Source organism: Apteryx rowi, unplaced genomic scaffold (assembly GCF_003343035.1).
Source record: "Apteryx rowi isolate R43461 unplaced genomic scaffold, aptRow1 scaffold_559, whole genome shotgun sequence".
NCBI classification, from domain to species: Eukaryota; Metazoa; Chordata; class Aves; order Apterygiformes; family Apterygidae; genus Apteryx; species Apteryx rowi.
This window is the reverse complement of record NW_020450826.1, coordinates 418,897-436,955: the sequence shown is the minus strand read 5'-3', so window position 1 is coordinate 436,955 and position 18,059 is coordinate 418,897. Positions and strand designations below refer to the sequence as shown.

The window sequence follows — 18,059 nt, the reverse complement described above, 5'->3', positions numbered from 1 at the left end:
AAATCCTGCTTGATGGTCTCCAGTTTGCCCTTGGTGTCATTGGCGCCCACATGGAAGAGCAGTAGTGGGTAATAGTCCAAAGCATGGACGAGCCTTGGCAGTCTTTCCATGACGTCTCTCACACGAGCCCCTGGCAGGCAACAAACCTCTCTAGACATGAGGTCTGKTCGGCAGATAGGTGCCTCCGTCACCTGCAGCAGGGAGTCCCCCACAACAATCACCCGCTGCTTCTTCTGGGCRTTCCGGCAAGGCACAGGGTCTGTTGTCCCAGTTACTCCCCTTGCAGCCATATCCAGCTCCTCCTCATCCTGGAGGGCACTAAACCTGTTCTTCAGCTGCAAGTCTTTGGGAGGAGTAGGAGCCTTTCACACAAGTTGTTCTGGAGAACAAAAAGTTTTGTGGATTGAACACAACTGGGGGTTCCTATCTGTCTTGCCCTGTCTCCCTACTCCATACCGCTTAGAGCATTTATTAATACTAGTTATATGTGATTACCGGAATAGACTTGGGCAGGTGGTTTTTTGGGGGTTGTTTTGGCAGATATTTCTTCACATTTTAAGAAGGAAATGAGAGCTCTTACATGCAAGAACACTCAGAGGAAAGAAGTTTTATAAGGAGATTAAACCAGACTAAATTGCAGAATTTTCACTTTTCACTACTATGTTAAACTATAGCTTCCTGACTTAGGTTTTGATATATGTAACAGAAAAGAACACAGGTGTTGCAACTGCATGTGGTTTAAATGTCTCTGCCTGCTAGCATACTGTGTATGTGCAGAGAATGACTTGCTACTGAAGGCAATCCGTATGTGAAATGAACCTGCAAAGCAGTGAGGTGAATACAGGAAGTTCGCTTGTTACAGCAAACTGTTTCAGTGGTTGGTTTCACAAGCCCTGAACAACACTTCTGTCAAGCTCTGCTCGAGACAAGTCGAGATGAGAAAATAGAATGAGCGTATTACGTGCGTCTCTTCACTGCCCTTTCCGTGCGTCCCAGGGGCTTCAGAGAAGCCAGGCTAAATACTTCTTTCTGTCCTGTACTGTGGGAAGTGGTGGTAATAGGAAAAAACATTATTGCAGCTCTACTAGAAGAGCCTTCCTCTGGCCAGAAGGCTCAAGCAGAACCTGGCAGGCAGCAATGTTCAACCGCAGTCCTGCAGTTAATTACATGTACACTTAGCTTCACCATTACTGAGGGTCTTGCTGGGACATGGCAGGAAAACTATGCATTTGTAGGATTAGAGCATTAACGCATCTGAAGTCAATTTACAACTGAGAAAGATGATGATTATAGTTATTTCCCTTATCAAACAGTTCATGCAATGAAAGTGTTGCTCCAACACTTACTCATACCCCATCGGGACCTGGACTGTGCTCATTCAGGGTCCTACTCGTGCTTTTCACACACCCTCTAATTACACCTTTTAATGAGATTATTTTTCAATGAAATCTTATTTAGATGAGACAGCCCACTAAAACACAGGCTTTTGAGGAAATCAGATGCCCATGTAGATGAACGAATCTTTGAAAAATCAAAGCCAGTTACCAATTCAGACACAGACAAATCCAGCAATATCAAGCAAGCTGATGGCTGTTTGGTGGCCTATACCAGCATATACATCTTGGTGGTCTCTCCTGTGGGAGCAGGAGGAAGTTTCACCATTCTGAAAGTCTCAAAAGTTTCATGGGACTTGAAAGTAATCCACCTTTTCTATAAAAACACATATGTCAAAGCATTTTGCAAAGGCAGCAGGAAAAGCTATTTCATAGACAGCAGATTTCCATTCCCATGGCTGTAACTATATAAAGACAACATATATTTGAAAAATAAAACAGAATTACAAAGCTCTTAAGTAGAATAATAACTTGCTGAATTTTGGTAACAGTAGCCACTATGGAATACTTTTGTTTGGCTGCAGACGTGATCAGTCCGAAATCCCTTTCACTTTGTATTCAAAGTAAATCTCTTTGGAAAGTTTATTTTTGCCATAAAAATTGCAGGTTGAGAATTTTCATTACTTCTCAAACGCAGTACTCAAATAACTCATTACACTGTTCAGTCACTGCAGCTTTGCCATTGGCTATCATATTACTTGTATCTTTCAGCTAGTTTCCTCAACTAAGTAGGGGTAATTTAACTCTGAAAACATTTTTGGCTTGACTAAGAAGGTCTAATATTTTTCCTTATAGTAAGAAATCATAATTTATAGGGCCCATAAAATATAACCTGATTTGGAGACTTCTCTCCAAAATAAATGGAATATTAGCAGTGCTGGCGAATCCAAAAGACAACGGAGGAAGGCAACTAAATTCACCTTCAATACAACTGTACAGGACACAGCAGGAAAGAATGAAACTATGGGCAATTCTGATTCACCACACTGCAGCAAGAGGTCTTGATTTCAGGAACTGCCATCAAGAGTGTGCCTATGAAATCTCTTCCCTCCCGTTCCATCCTTTCCCTGCACAGTTTTCAACATCTCTGCAGAAGCCCTCTTCCCCACAGAGAGGGGGGAGGGAAAAAAAGTGTGTGGGCGGGGGGGAAGGCTTTAAAAGCAACAAGCTGAACAATCAAGATTAGAGAAACAGACTCAGAAGAGGCTCAGTTCTCTGAATGGAGTGTTCCTCAAAGGCCAAGAAATTAAATTTCTAGCAAGGCCTTTGTCAGCAGCTTTTTATGACCTGTCTGGATTGTCATGCTGCCCAACTGAGAACAGCAACCCCAGGAGGGGAGTGGAGTCCAAAGGGAACATATCCAGCCTGGGGAGAAAATACAGATTCCAGCAAAGCTGGCCGAATCCCGAGGTGAAATTGTTTCAGCCTTGCCAGAGAAAGTTATTTCCAGTAACTGACTTCAGTGAAACTGTAGAGAACAATGAAGCTGGGAAATGTTTTTCCACTGAAAAAGGAAAAAAATCTAGGGAGAAAGAGATTCCATCAGCCTGGAAAAATAAGAAACCTAAACAGCTTCAGGACACAGTCCAGTGAAATGTGGATACTGAATACTAACCAGGATCAGCATCCAAGAATCTTCAGCTTTTCATGTTAGTTAAGAATAATGTAGATATAATCTCCACCCTGACATGCAAAAAGGAAGAACCATTGAGAGAAAGATAAGACAGAAAAATACTAAGATTTAAAATCAACTGTTGCTATAAAAAACTAACTAGCAGTTTCTCACACAAGCAGTATTTGTCATAGTTATGATTAAGGTGGTAATATCACATTGATTTCCGGAAATGCAGTTTCGAAGGGAGTGATGCTTCCCCCCACAGTCATGCAGCCAGGGCAGCCAGGGCCAGCTGGGACACAGGCTATCCCGGCCGGGGCACAGCTGAGCCACCACAACAGAGATTTGGGGTGCTCTTTTACCTCACTATGAGCAGACGCAGTAAAGAAAACCTGACATCCTCAAAGCTGGACAGAGAAGAAAGTAATTTGATTTCCTTTCTAACACACTGGTTTAAAAGCCTTGTCCTTCTGGAGAGTCTGATGCTCTGTTCATCTCCAAGACTCCTTTCACATTCAGTAAAAGAAAATCTCCTTAGTGTATTTTCTGTGCCTTCTCATTTCTTTCTCCAACCTTCTATTTTTAATCAGTGTTGCAACTATACAGCCTTTTGGAAAACAGCTTGTACAAAAGACACTGAACTTTCATTGTGTTGCATAGTGTCCTTGTAAATGTTATAATTAGAGTGCTTGCCCGTCTCCCTATCTTACTGTCAAAGTTAAATGCATGCAAAGCTCTATCTTCTTTGTCCAACCCCTTGCATTTCTTTCCCCAAAAAGGGCAAGGGATCACTATCTCTGAAGTTATTGTTATACACAAACTAAAAACCTCAAAGTTACATTGTTATGGCAACAAAAATACAGTAGCTTTAAACAATAATATGGGGGTAAATCATAAATACAATAACTCCTACATGATCTAGTTAGTTTTCATGTAAAAACTATCACACCACGTTTTGATTTCTTAGGACACTGGTACTGACTAACAGGGAAATAGTCATCACTCTATACTTTTTAAAACCTGTATTATATTTGACAAACCATAATTCAAGAATTACTTTAATACTCTGAAAACAAAGCCTGCTGCCAACACTATATTCTCACTCTTACTAGTTCAGCAACAAAAAGGAAGGGAAGTTTGGAGCATACACCTTTGCACCACAGCGAAYTGCTCCCACAAACCCCGATACTGCAATCACGGCATGCAGTCTCAGGTCTTGCACCAAAGCAATCTCACAACCTTGGTAGCACTGAAATAATTGATGTGTAACATAGCTCTGGTCTACTCAGGGACAGCACAGAAATAAGATTTATCAACTAAATTTGAACTGGACTTCATGACATATTCCCTCCTTCACCATTCCCCCAGTCTAAGGGAAAGAATTTTCAGGGAAGGGTTTTGCAGGTCCACAAAAGCATTTAGAGTCTATATTAACAGATATTCCAATATCAAAGGCAGCTCCACCTGCCTCAGGACTGCCATCAAGCACCTTCCACTCCAGCACTACAGTTGTCCATCGTCAAGGTAAAACAAACTTCCCCAGAGAATTACGCTACTATCCTGTAACTGCCTGTACTTTGGCAATACTATGTTCAAAAACTTCCCACTTCTAGCTCCATGCAGATGCTACAGTAATTAAGACAAGCAGCATCTTCTCCAGCAGAATATTCACATAGTATTATGTGGGGAAGGTCCTTACAGTTAACAACTAAAGACTCTGTTTTCTCTTCTGACCAGGTAGTCCCTCACCTACAAGCAAAATGATTACATACAAGCGATTTTAAAAAGCAGGAGAGGGAATGATGCCACAGGCTCTTCTCCTCCAATTCTCTGAATACTTCTAGGTAAAGCTATTTGGCAGGTTCACTTTTTTCTTGCTTTTCACACCTCTCAGCATAAAGTACAGCAGTACCTTTGGGAAAGGGGCACCTAGACAGGTCTATAAGATCAAATATGAATCCATCATCATAACTAGTCATTTAATTAAGCACCACTGCATGGCTAGAAGTGGCCTGCTGGGAGAGACAGAGGTAAAATTCTTATATCGTAAATAGCACAAACCCTGTAAAGGAAGAAAACCTAGCGCAGAGCCATCAACAGCGACGGAAGCATTAATCTTTACCATCACTGGAAACACCATGAAGCTTATCTTTAAAGTTAAGCAACCACTTGAGAAGAGCAGCAATCCTCCCCAATGCATTGCCTGGATTATTTTACTGCTATTGATCACTAAAGCATCACAGAAAGAGAAAGGCTTGGCATTCTTCCGTTGTCACTGGCTCGTCTGACATCATTAGAACCCCATTTAAAAGCTCCGTAATGTCTCCAGCCATCGCAGGTCATTCCAGAAGGATGTTTAATACATCCCCGATGTCTGGAGTCTTAAATGCTGGTGACATTAGCTTCTGCAGCCTTTTTCTAGAAGAGAAAAATTATAATTGCAGTAGAGGCAAATTAGATAGAGAATCTGTCACACAAAGCTATATTCATAGGCGCAGTTCTCAAAATACTCTCTACATACTAAAGCCTTAGACAGCAACCAACATGCAATGGCAAAACACACTAAAAGCAAAAAATATTTTCACAAGATGGAAAAAGAAGGAAATCATTAACTTTGCCATAATCTGGAAACCAGAGTAAAACCTGATATACAGAATAATTAACAAGAGCAGCCAAGATTTTTGACTAAATGAAATGCGATTGGYGATATCACTCTGCACAAACACACAAGGCATTTACATCTTTTCTATATATTATCCTCTCATATCATTTCTCCCCATATTTGCATTCACCCATTAGTTACTTTATTGAAGCATAACAAACCCAAAGGGGTATGCAATGTTACACCTGGACATAACCCACATGTTCAGATTTTACAACCTGCAACTGGAAATAAAGTTCCTGAAGATAAAATGTACTATGAAGAGGCACTAAAAAAATACAGACAGGCACTAAAAACAACCACAAAAAAATACAGATTCATGCAATGGTGTATTAGTTCAGTAGTACAGCTGACATTTTACATGTAGCCAGGAAGACTGACAAAAACATCCACCATCCAAACTGCAGATAAGTGGTATTTTCTTTAGAGGGCATTCATCAGCCCTATCCTGAAAGATGTCACTAGTTTGCAATTGCCAGTGAAGGAACTGCAAGTATTCAGCATTGATGAAGATAAACATTTGTTTCAGATACTAAGAGTTTTGTCAAAGGCTCCTAAGCAGTCTTTTTTGCCTAAATAAAGTATGGATCAAATCTTACTCTGAGGCAACCAGCCTAAGTAAGGCTAAACAGAGACTTAGGCCTGCAGCGCCTCTGTGCAAGCAACCCTACTGGCCTCGAGAGTGCTTTGTGCTGACTGCACTTTGCCACAGGAGCACCATGTAGCCTGTGCCCTTCTTACCCCTCTGTGCATGAGCAAAGTGTACGGCAGCTTTTTGCAAAAACTGCCAACTCAGATCAATGGTAAAAATGTCTAGTTTCCAGCAAACCCACTGCCCTACTGATGTGGGCACAGGCACTCCTCCTTGAAAAACTCATGACAAGAGAAGGGCCCTACATGTCTTCAGTCTCCTTGGTCTTTGTCCATACAAAAACTTGTTTTAATTAAAATTACTAGTGCAAATCACTCTATAGACAACCTATTACCAGTTTAACTTTAGCTTGCTCCTGATGAGTATGCCAGTTAAAYGGAAAAAAAAACTAATAAACCATTGTAATTTGTATTTACAGTAAGCAGAAAAGAATAGGAGATAAGTCCCCCAAAGTACTTGCAATATAGGCAAGCTATCTGGCAGTGAAAAAACATGTTTCGCCTTTCTATACATACACTACACTACCTCTGCTGCAATGCCAAGTTAAAATGGTCTTTTTCCTTTTTTTTTTTGGAAGGAAGTTGTACTTTGCAATAATTATTGTCTTGGGTACAGTAAAGGAAACAATATTACCATTCCACAGTGTTAGAACTGTGTAATACTGCAACATTTGGCCTAAAAAGTCAACTGTACATGTTATTTGAGTTTCCATAGGCATGCAAAGTATATGTGAGATACAGATATGTAGATGGATGGGAAGATAATCATCTGAGCAAATGAAATCATGTTCTTTCAAACATATAGATAGCCAGATACATAAACACTTCTCCATTTTCCTTGAATGATATTTGGAGAACTGTACAATATGTGCTCCTGGCTGCAACATGCCACAAGACAAGTTAGAGACATTCTATAATCCCTGAGTAGGTGTACAGATAAGTAAACAAAGTAAATGGCATTTCAAATGAACTAAGGTTCTGGACTGTACCACATCTAAACCACATAAACAGTATACAGTATCTCAGTTGTGTCATGTCTTTTGCCTCACAACTACTCAAGCAACAGAGGAAATGCTGCAAACGTTTGACATTAGAAAACGGATCTTTCCTCTCCCATTCCAGTGAATGGAACACTGTGCCCACACTGTTCCTTTCCAAATTCTCAAATTTCTAAAAATGATGCCAAATGCATTTGTAGTAGGAGTATCTTCAGAGAAGTTAAAAGCCGGTCTGAAGGAATAGGCAGTTCCCTCTTTAGAGACACATGTGGAAGCCAGACATCAACTACATGCAAATTTTCTTATGAAAGCTGAGAAAACGTATGGTATTTCACAGTCATTTCCTATCTGGAAGGGGAGCTACTGCTACAGGGTCAGAGGGTACCCAGCCCTCTTAAGGCTGGTTTCTTTTTCACTCCACAGATCATACATAAGTCTTGTTTCCTTGAAAAGCTGCAGCCAAGTTGCTCCTTTCTCTGGATGCCTTAGGCATTGCCCACAGCACTGCCACCAAGCTGCAGCTCTCCAGCACCTCATTTCCTTTGCCTTGTTCTGCAGCCTCACTGTTTATTGCGCTCACCTTGCTTCCTCCTTCAGGCTCTTCTTGCTAAACGGGGCTGATCATCCAGCATCAGATCAGGTCCAAATGCGAGTCTGGGCACTAGCCCTCAGAAAGGCAAACTCTTCAGGGGAAGGGATGGTCCTTTCAATCAGCCTCTGACTGTGGTAAGATTTCATCACAAGTGCTTGTATGTCAGCATTTCACAGCATATAGGACATTGTTATGGTGAAAGACAGTAAATGAGGGTATTAACCCCATTTCATTAATCTTTTCTCCTAMCACTTAAGCTTTACCCACCCACCCCCATCCTCCCAGCAAGGCTACTGACCCCAGGCAAAACATCATACTTGCACAGGTGTGTTTCTTCTCTTTCCCAAGCCAGACAACTTGGAGTTATCCTCATCCTCTATTTGCATCCACTGCTGCAAATTAGCTCCTCTTACAAGAAAGGCAACACAGTCCATGGACTGGTCTATACAATCTATGCTCAGGGCCAGAATCTAATATACTTTTTACCATTATAAATTATTTAAATTAAGCCTTCAAAGTAAGCACAAATTCCTGCAGTGAACACTCCTCCTTGGCAGTCACGGATACTGGGATTACCTTCTGAAGTCAATGAACAGCCTCCAATTTGATTTCAATGAGATTTGGATCAGTCCCTTGAAAGGAATTACTTCTAGGCATAAACAAGTCCAATAGACAAGACTGGGTGTGAAAGTGCCTCTCCCATCCATAAAAAAAAGTTAGTAAAAAGAAATTGTATTGAGTGTTAATGAAATTGTTAATAAGCATTCTGCACACACTCAACAGCAGCACTGCCAAGCAAATAACACACAGCAAGTGCATTTATTAAAAGTTGCTGTTTATTGTCTCTTTTTTCCTCAGCTCTAAAAACAACCTATTCTTTTTGCACTTCTAATAGAAGCAACTGTTATCTGAAAACAATTCCCCCAAATTAATTCTTTATCAGTAATGTTTAGGTTAAAACCAATACGATTTTGCCAAACAGACCTCATCTAGCGCAAAGTAGGATCAGCAAAGCAAAATTAGTTACACTTCAAGTTTCTAGGAGCCTGAAGAAGAAAACTTCAAAGTAAAATATTTGAGTTTAGTGATTGGATATTTGTGTTGTGAAATATCAATCCAATCCTTCACCCAGTGATGACTGGGAAAATTGCCACTGTTTTCAGAGAGTGCAGAAACTGGGCTTGTACTCAGTCTGCATTGCTTTAGGGAACAACTGCCACTGCAAATCATAACACTCAAAAATTTCACGTGCTATATAGACACACTAAGACTTGCATTTTCAAATCACACATTTTCAAAGTACAAACAATTTTATATGACATTAGAGGGCTATAGATATATATATAAAATATTTTTTATATATTTTTATATATAAGACCAGGTTTATATAGATATATAATAATTTTATATAACATTAGAGACTTTCTTCAGGAAGTATCCATAGAAATTTCTCAAAACAAATCTATATTTACCTATATTTACAGAAGTTACTATCCCATATTTTAGAAGTGTGTTAAGAGAAAACCTGATGTTAGGTATTGCAAAACATTATGCATCTTACATGCAAACAGTGACAGTGGGCTAAAACTGCCAGAATCCAGCAAGAATACTCTTTTCTCAAGAAAAATTATACTGACACAGAAAACACAGCTAAGCTATCCTGTCCTACCTGTGCACTCCCGGCTGCCTCCTGCCTCCTCCGCCCAGCTCCTAGCCAGGCTCTCCAATTTTTCCTCAGCTGCATCTGCTCCATGTGACAGCTTCCCCCTCCAGCAGAGTTTGCATTACAAATACTCCAATTTTCTGGCCCTCACTTCAGTTTCTAAACATGGTCTCAGCCTGCTGTGCCCCATGGCTTTCCCATTACCTGACCACTACCATCCAACTCTTGTTTGAGCAGTTCTCCTACCTATCGCAGYCCTACCTTTTTCTGGCACAACCAAACATGCTGTAGCCAAGACCTTCAGGCAGTCACCACAGCACACAGGCACAACAAAAAGTATCGACTTTACAGTAGGATCCAGTGTTACAGAATTTCTTGAATTCATGGGGTCCTCTTCACCAAGACTCCTGGCAGAAGTGTGTGGGTTTTTTTGTTTTTTTTTTGTTTTTTTTTTTTTTTTAACACACACACACACACACACACACACAGAGAAGCATCAATACAAATACAAAGAAAGGTGCAGAGCGCACAAAAATAAAATGGGAACAACCATGTTTACACAAGCAGCAGGCCTCTCAAACCATAAATGCACCCCACATGCCATGTAAGCAACTCTGTTTTTTCTCTCCCCCCCAAACCCTATCTGAAAGAGCTATACAAGATAAAGACTTATTGTAACTTTCAAGCAAAACAGCTTAGTAATCTATAAGAACTGCTCAAGGAATTGAGAATATGCTGTGCCTATCTAAAACATACTAGACAGATAATTCGATCCAAATTATGCTGGAAGGGTCACTGCTCAGCATGGCTTCACAAACTTCAGGTCCATAAATCATGATTACTTTATCCGATTCATGAGTTCACTGAAAGGTACGTAATCAAGTAGAGAGCTTTGCACTGAACGGATGTCAGACAACTATTCTTATTTCCCATTCAGAAGTTACACGCGAGTTACTAAAAAAAACTTCCAGAAGATTTTGAAGTCCTAATAATCCACTGCCCTACATCTTCCGCGCAGTCATTTACACCCATGCAAATCAGTACGTGACAACTTCGCACTACTCTAGAACAAGTTTCCATTCTGWATGAATCCCTTAACAAGCTCCCGAGCAGCAGACTTGCTCTCACTGCCCCCAGAAGCAGTACCAAAGCAGCATGACAGCGGCCAGTTAGGAGAGACAAGACACCAGCAGGATGGAGAGTCTCCTGGGAATAAGCACTATGAATATAATGAATTTTTTCCAAGTGATGAGTTCAGGATCCTCTGTCTTTTCTCTGTCTCCCTGTAGCTGTTTTGCCAGGATTACCACAGAGATGGAGTATTAGTAGTACTCCCCTAAGTACGCAACTTGGAGGAGAATCAAACCTTCACAGTGTACATTTACAGCTAGAATATTTTTTAAAAAATTCTCAGTACACTTTACTACTTGGTGTCACTTGCCTTTTAGACTTTGATGCACCCTTAAACAGATACCTCACAATAACATTACCCGACACATATTGCCCAAAATAATCCAAAGACCAACTTTGCTGGTCTACACAGCTCTATAACAGGAATATTCTAGTTCAGTTTACCTCCAATTAATTATTTAAATTACAGCCTGTACACGGCCTTAAGGATCAGACACTTTCACCTTAATTAATACACAGGATAACAATGGACAAAGACTAAGGGAAGTCATTACTGTAATCTCAGTAATTTAAACACATTTCAGGAAGAGGATCAGTAACCAGCAAAACTGCAAATTTCTGACTTTTAGATGATTACCCAGAAGATACTGTTCTATATAAGTAGACTTCAATAACAAGAAAGTGTTTGCTATACAGAAAAATTTAAGAACAAGGCTTTGACTATATATTCACTCTTACATAAGTACATACAAAGCAATCAGGTACTCTTCAGAGCTTTTTAGTATTTAGTAGAAGTATTCAGCCTTTTGCAGAACTTATCTCAACTTTTTAATCAAGCCTGAGTAGTTCCTAAACTGTAATTCAGGTCAAAACTCCTAGGTCATATTGGCTAAAAGTAAAAATAAGCTAGAATGTGTGTAATAAATATTTATATTTATCATCATTCTCCACTTCATAGTAAAACCCGTCAAGGTATTACCAAAAATTACACCTACCAGGTGCACCCTGAAAAGAAAAGTTATGCTAATTAATTTTGCAAACATGATCAGCTGAATGTTTCACCACAAAGAATGCATTATTGGTTCTACAGTAATTGCCTGCATCATTTTCACATTTGCACCAAAGGACAAATATATATAGATACATATGTATGTGCACATGCACATACACACACACACAGCCCATTAACTCAAATAAAACATTTTTGCTGCAGATGGAGCTGATCTCAGAGGAACTACAAAATTAATAAAATATTATTATAGGAAATCATCTTAATAGGAGTCTGCAATCTCTGCACAGATATGAAAACTTACAGTTTTATTAACTGCTGCTTAACATATTTGGTAAAGAGGAGAAAGCATTCCTCTGCTGTGTCCTACCCAACAGTGCCAATGCTCCAACAGAACACGTTTTCTGTGGTTAATTATGCACTTTTGCACAACAGCCTTTGTACACACAACATACTTTAAAAACAAGTCAGCCAGTATCACCAATTGCATCTCCTACTCCTAGCAATAACAGCTGCTCTCTCTTATCTGGAGATCTATCAAATGATTTGTTGAAAAGACCTACCAGAACTTGTGCATGCAGATAAATCAACAGACTGGCTGAGTTACAGTTGTTGGTATCCTACAGAAGGGATACTGTCCCACCAGTTTGCAGGTCACCTCTTTAGGGAATTTCATTGGAAGACATACAAATAATATTCAATATTATGATACGATATGGAAAAATACCACAAAGAACAGTGCTATTCTTCATTTCTATCCACACATTTAATGAGACCACCAGTCAAGGATTACATTATGTGCTATACGGAACCAATTAAAAGGAAAACTACTCCATAGTTAGCAATCAACATAATATAAAAAAAATCCGCTATAAACTTTCATACAAATAGTTTGCCCTAGAGGTTTTTCTTGAGGGTCCTAAAGTCCACTCAAGTCAGCAGAAAAGATCCCTTGATTTTCAAAGATTTAACAAGGCCTCAAGTCCTTCTAGATGAAGGAGGGATTTAGGGTACGGTCAAGTGAACAGGATTTAGTTCAGAGGATATATTACTTCAGTGCAGAGATGGCTGGAAATTGAATTATTATATTTTATGAAAAATCCAGGTATCAGAAACAAAACATCTAAATGAAACATGAAAAAAATCCCAAGAAATGGAAAGAGAYCCCTCACACCACTCATGCCGAAAGACCTTCACCAGTAGGAGACAATCACAGATTGACTCAGGCATGAGGCACATATCAATGTGCTCAGCAACAAGCTGCAAGCAACTCTGGGCCTGGACAACAGAAAGAAAAATCTCTAGGGTTGTAAGAAATTTTTCTGTCAAAACTTAGATCCCTGAAAGACCAGAGGTGCATAAGGAGCTAGGTGAGCTTTCAGGATAGCTCCGTGGGATTCCCATGCCTAAGTCTTGTCTGAAGACCTTTTTACACACTAGAGTTTTGTGGATTGGGGCTTGCATTCCTACAGAAAATTATTATTGATATATAGTTTGACATAAAAATTCCACAGGACCTAAATCCTTCTTACTACAATGTTGTTATCTTAGACATAGCAATGCTATGTCTACCAATACTGCTTAGTTGGGGGTGGAGGTTAGCCCTGGTCTTAAACACCTACTGCCCTAAACAACAAAGTATCATCAYGCTAAGTGCAACAGCAACAGTTCCACAGAAAAACTGCCTATCTTCAGAGATTCTAATTATTGGATATAGTTCAACAAATCATTTGACAAAAGCAGGTCTCCAGCTAATATGGGTCCTATTCAGATCTGCCATAAGCAGATGGTTATGAAGAAAAACAGTGGTGTATGGAATACAGGTGCAATATGAACAGCTACCCCCGAGCAATCCAAATATCTCCAAAATGCTTTTCTTTCATAAAGCTGATAAAAATATAATTAATTCTGAACTAGCAACTAATAGAGAAGATGCTTTTCATTCTAAGAAATTATTACATTAGCAACATCAGAAAACCGTCTCTCATGTCTCTTAACAGTGTATTTAAGTTTCTGTTCTCAAATCGATACTGGGTTAGACAAAGGTCAATCTGGGCCGATATCCCAGCTCCAAGAGCATGTGAATGGGGAGACATACAAGAAACAGCAAAGTACAAAGCGACCAATCTTTTGATGTAGCTTCCCAGTATTCAACAGCTTGTAGGTTAGGGACTTTCTCTGCCAGATGCTTTTGGTGCACCTTGAAGGTCTTCTCCATCAATTTGTCATTTTGGACCTGTTTGAACCCATTTACATTTCTGACTGCCACAGCTTTCCATGGCAGTTAAGTGTATGATTTAATTACATGTTGTGTCAGAAAGTACTTTGTTTTAAACATGCTGCTACATGTGCTGCTTACCCTATCACAGGGTTTCCCCTACTTGGTGTTCTGTGAAAAAGAGTGAATAACTGTTCTCTGTTTTTCTCTCCACAATGTTTGGGAATTCACATACATCTAACGCATCAGTCACCAGTTGCGTTTCTCCAGACTGATCTGATCGATTTCTCATTTTGTGGGAGCCTTTCCATGGCTAGGCATACAATTCTTGCCCTTCCTAAGTTTTGCTGTATTCTTTATGAAATGGGGTAGCCAGACTGAAGGTGGAGGGTTTTTGTAAGAATTTTATGAAGTTCTATTCTCAATTCTTCACCTAAGACTTCCTAACAAACTATTTTCCTTTCAGCCACTTCTAAATACCAYGCTAATATTTTCACAGAAATATCTGCAACGACTGCAAGCTCTCCTTCTTCAGTAGGAAGAACTAAGGTAGAGCCAAACATGCATAATAAAATTAGATTTATTTGTCACAGCACGCATTACTTTGCTCTTTCTCACTCTGTATCATGAGATCCTGCTGCAGCTCATCAGGGGCAGACTGAAACTTCACTGATCTTAATTTTTAAATATTTGCAAGTTGTGTCACCTCACTATTTTCCTCTTTTACCAGGACATTTATGAATATACTGAAGAACACACCTGTGGTAAAAATCACCACTTGGCTATCAAATAATTAATCAACTTCTAATTAATCTTGCATAATCATAGTTTTACATTTAGATGCTGTCTGCTTAATAGTTAAGCTTACAGAGCAAAAAGCAAAATACAAGTTACTACCGAATTGTTACTGTCCTGAAGAACTCCGCTGTCTTTTGAAAAGGATTCCTACTTAATCATGTTGCACAGGCAGATGTATCATGTATTTGAAACATGTAAACTGTGTCATCATGCTTCAGAACACAAGCTGAAAGAAACTAAGCCTCACATCCTTTATCTTTTTTTTTTTTTTAAGCTAAAAATGTCACTAGGATAAATACAACTTCTAGAATCAAAACAGCTAGCTATAATCTTATTAACCAGACACTTCAGCTTGTTGGAACTTGAAAAACATGCAGTCAGAACAGATTTCCTTGATATACTTACACTGTTTAATTTAATAGCAAAATCCCAATCCTCACAGTCCTTAAACAAGTAGTATATGATGTGCAAGAACAACAAAACTGGCTTTTAAAGAAAACATAAGAAACATAAGAAAACATTTGAAAGAAATTCATTAAAGATAAGAGGTCGTMTAGTTCTACCATGAATAAAGAATTTTGATTCTGCTGTTCCTACTTCAAGTCTATTTCACAGGCATAGTCTGCTACTACTAACAGCATGCAGTGCTGCGCTACCTACTTCAGTATCTTTAGACAAAGAGCCAAGAAGAAAAAATAAATGGTCCCAAAATTACATATTGCAAAACAAATGCAAACAAAGCTAAGAGAAATCTGATAAGTACTGACCAAGGAGTATCTCAGTAAAATGTTACCAAATATTTCAGYAGGCATTACAAAACAAATTACAGTCTCTTCCTACCCATCTATTAACATGCTTGAACATCACAATGTCAGTAGGAGGATGACAGAAGGAAAACAGCAGCAAATCAACTTTGTTTAGAACCCTATCATAGGGAGACTTGTAAAGCATTACATATTAAGAAGAAATCCTGTCCTTTTGAAGGGGGGAGGGGAAGAGAGCGAGAGAGAGACAGACAGACATAGGGGAGTAAGTGAGTGTAAAAAACAATCAAAGTTAAACAAGATAACTAATGCATATGTAGTACGGAAATTTTCCAAAGCACAAGACCAGCTACAAATATTTCTCATTAATGCTACTTCAGATTTCCCTCAATCTACAAAGCTGTGAATGTTAGCAAAGCAAAATGTGGAAAAAAAAATATTCCAGCTACATTTTGTTTTCTATATATAGATGAGTTATCCTGTTTCTGCAGCCAAATAATAGAGCACTTGAACACACTGAAGATTACCTAAAAGGGTTCATATTTTACTTACAGTATATGCCAAATGTAATTTGCTGCAGGAAAGGTTTTTAAAGTAAGTCTTTATTCAGTCCTTTATACTTCAGTCATCCTGTGGAGGCCAAAACACTCCACCAATGTAAGCAACTCTCTGGCTTCCTTAGGAGTTGTGCTCTCAGATGCTAGCCTCGAAACTTGCAGAGAGTTTTAAAAGATAGCTGGTAAAAAGAATGTTGCAAAAAGTAAATTTTGATCACATAAATCTATGGAAGTTAAACTCTGCATTTACTTCAGTGAGACTGTTTACATGCTTAAGTGTATCTTCAAATGACAGAGAAACAGGAGAACAGGGCAAAATTGCTCAGCTCTTGCAAAATAGGAGCTTGCCCCTACTGCACAACTTCCTTTGCTTTCTCAGCCCCCCTTTTTACCTGATAAGATCACTTTAAGGGAAGTGATGGAATACTATTCTGTGAATTTATATGAACATATAGGCTTATTTAGATTTTAAAAAGTTTTACTTAAATAATAAAACATTCTAGCATTCATTCTGTCACATGATGTACAGTGTTTAAACAGAACTCCTGCATATTAAAGTACTTCAGCAGAAAACCCTGAAAAGGTAAAACATGAGAAGTATTCCCCAAGTCAGTCACTGGTATACCAAAGAGAAACTGTGCTTCGAAACACTTTTACATGCTACTGAGACAACCTTGCGGGAAAATAAACTTCATATTGTATATGCGTTCCCCAAAGGGCAATGCCTTGGAGATGCACAGTCTGCAAATTCTCAGGTTCTGATGCCTGCTATCACAGCCCTGTCATTTAATTTAATTCATCAGCTTACCACAGTTAGCCTTGAAAACCAATTATGACTTTTTGCTCTTACTATTTCTACCATGAGACCACTCCAGACCCTTACTCTGATTTCCAACTTGAATTTATTCATAGGTATTCTTTGTTCTAGAGCTGTCCCATAACTAGAAGTTTTCCCTCTGCAACATAATGATAAAGAGCAATCATTATCCTCTATTAGCCAACGTTTTTCCAGGCTAAACAAACCACACTCATTTACCATTCAATCCATTCACCTTATCAGCCCATCCTAGCTGTCCTTCTCTGCATCTGTTTCAGTTTGAATGCACAATTCCCAAACACAGACAACAGATTTTACTCAGTATTTCAGAGGAGACCTTACCAGTTTCTTGTATAACAGTATTAATACTTTATCAGAAATATCTCTACTGATTGATACCATCCCAGGACGTATCTCAAGAAGTGCCTTCCAGCTGCAAGACAGATCACTATCATTCTCAGCAATATTGCTAAATATCACTCAATAGTGAAAATGGCACACAATAAATTAAAACATATCTAACAAATGTTCTTTGCTTCATGCCTTGAGCTAGAGTTTTGCCCAGTGCTTTCACACATTTTTAGAGGTGAAGCCTCGTATTCAAGGGTTCCCACTGCTGTCTTCCCAAGTAGTGATTAGCACGTACAAGAGGATCAGGTGTGACCATATGCTAAATGAAGTTTGTCCAGGAGACAACTCACCCTCTCCCCAAGGAATTAGTGATTAACTTACATGCTTGCAAGGAGACACAATTTCACCTCAGACTAAATAGCTTATTCTTAAAAGCTAATCTGAAAAACCAGAGCAGAGGAGCGTACTCAGAAGACCATTCTCCTTACCAGCTTATAACAAAGACAAGGGCTTCAGGTCAGCGCTGGACCCGTTAGCTTCACGCTAGGGGTGCAAAGCACGTGGCGCTGCGCAGCAGTCTGCGCTGCGCTCACTTTCCGAAGACGCCGCCCGTTAATTCGCGGCKCCGCGTGTTGCTTCTCTCCGCTGCGGGCTCTGCCGCCAGGTGCCCCGCGAGCGCCGAGCGCGGGCGGGCAGCGGCTGCCGCACGGAAAGAAACTTCGCAGCCGCCCGGGGCGAGAGCCGCCGAGGGGGGCCGCCGCCGCCGGCCCTTACCTTGATGATGCTGCTTCTGCGCGGGGCGGCGCGGGCGGCCTCCAAGAGACCGGCCTCGGCGTCGG

General features: G+C 39.8%; 1 protein-coding gene across 1 annotated transcript in view; it reads right to left on the bottom strand.

Moving 5' to 3' along the window:
* The window catches only part of LOC112973606 (inactive phospholipase C-like protein 1), a gene marked incomplete at its 3' end in the record, with an annotated part of 177,641 nt that extends 159,588 nt beyond the window's left edge, over window positions 1–18,053 (bottom strand). Inside the window, exon 1 of the mRNA XM_026081671.1 lies at window positions 17,995–18,053. The remainder of the gene's footprint in view (window positions 1–17,994) is intronic.
* Between the last annotated feature and the right edge of the window lie 6 nt (window positions 18,054–18,059).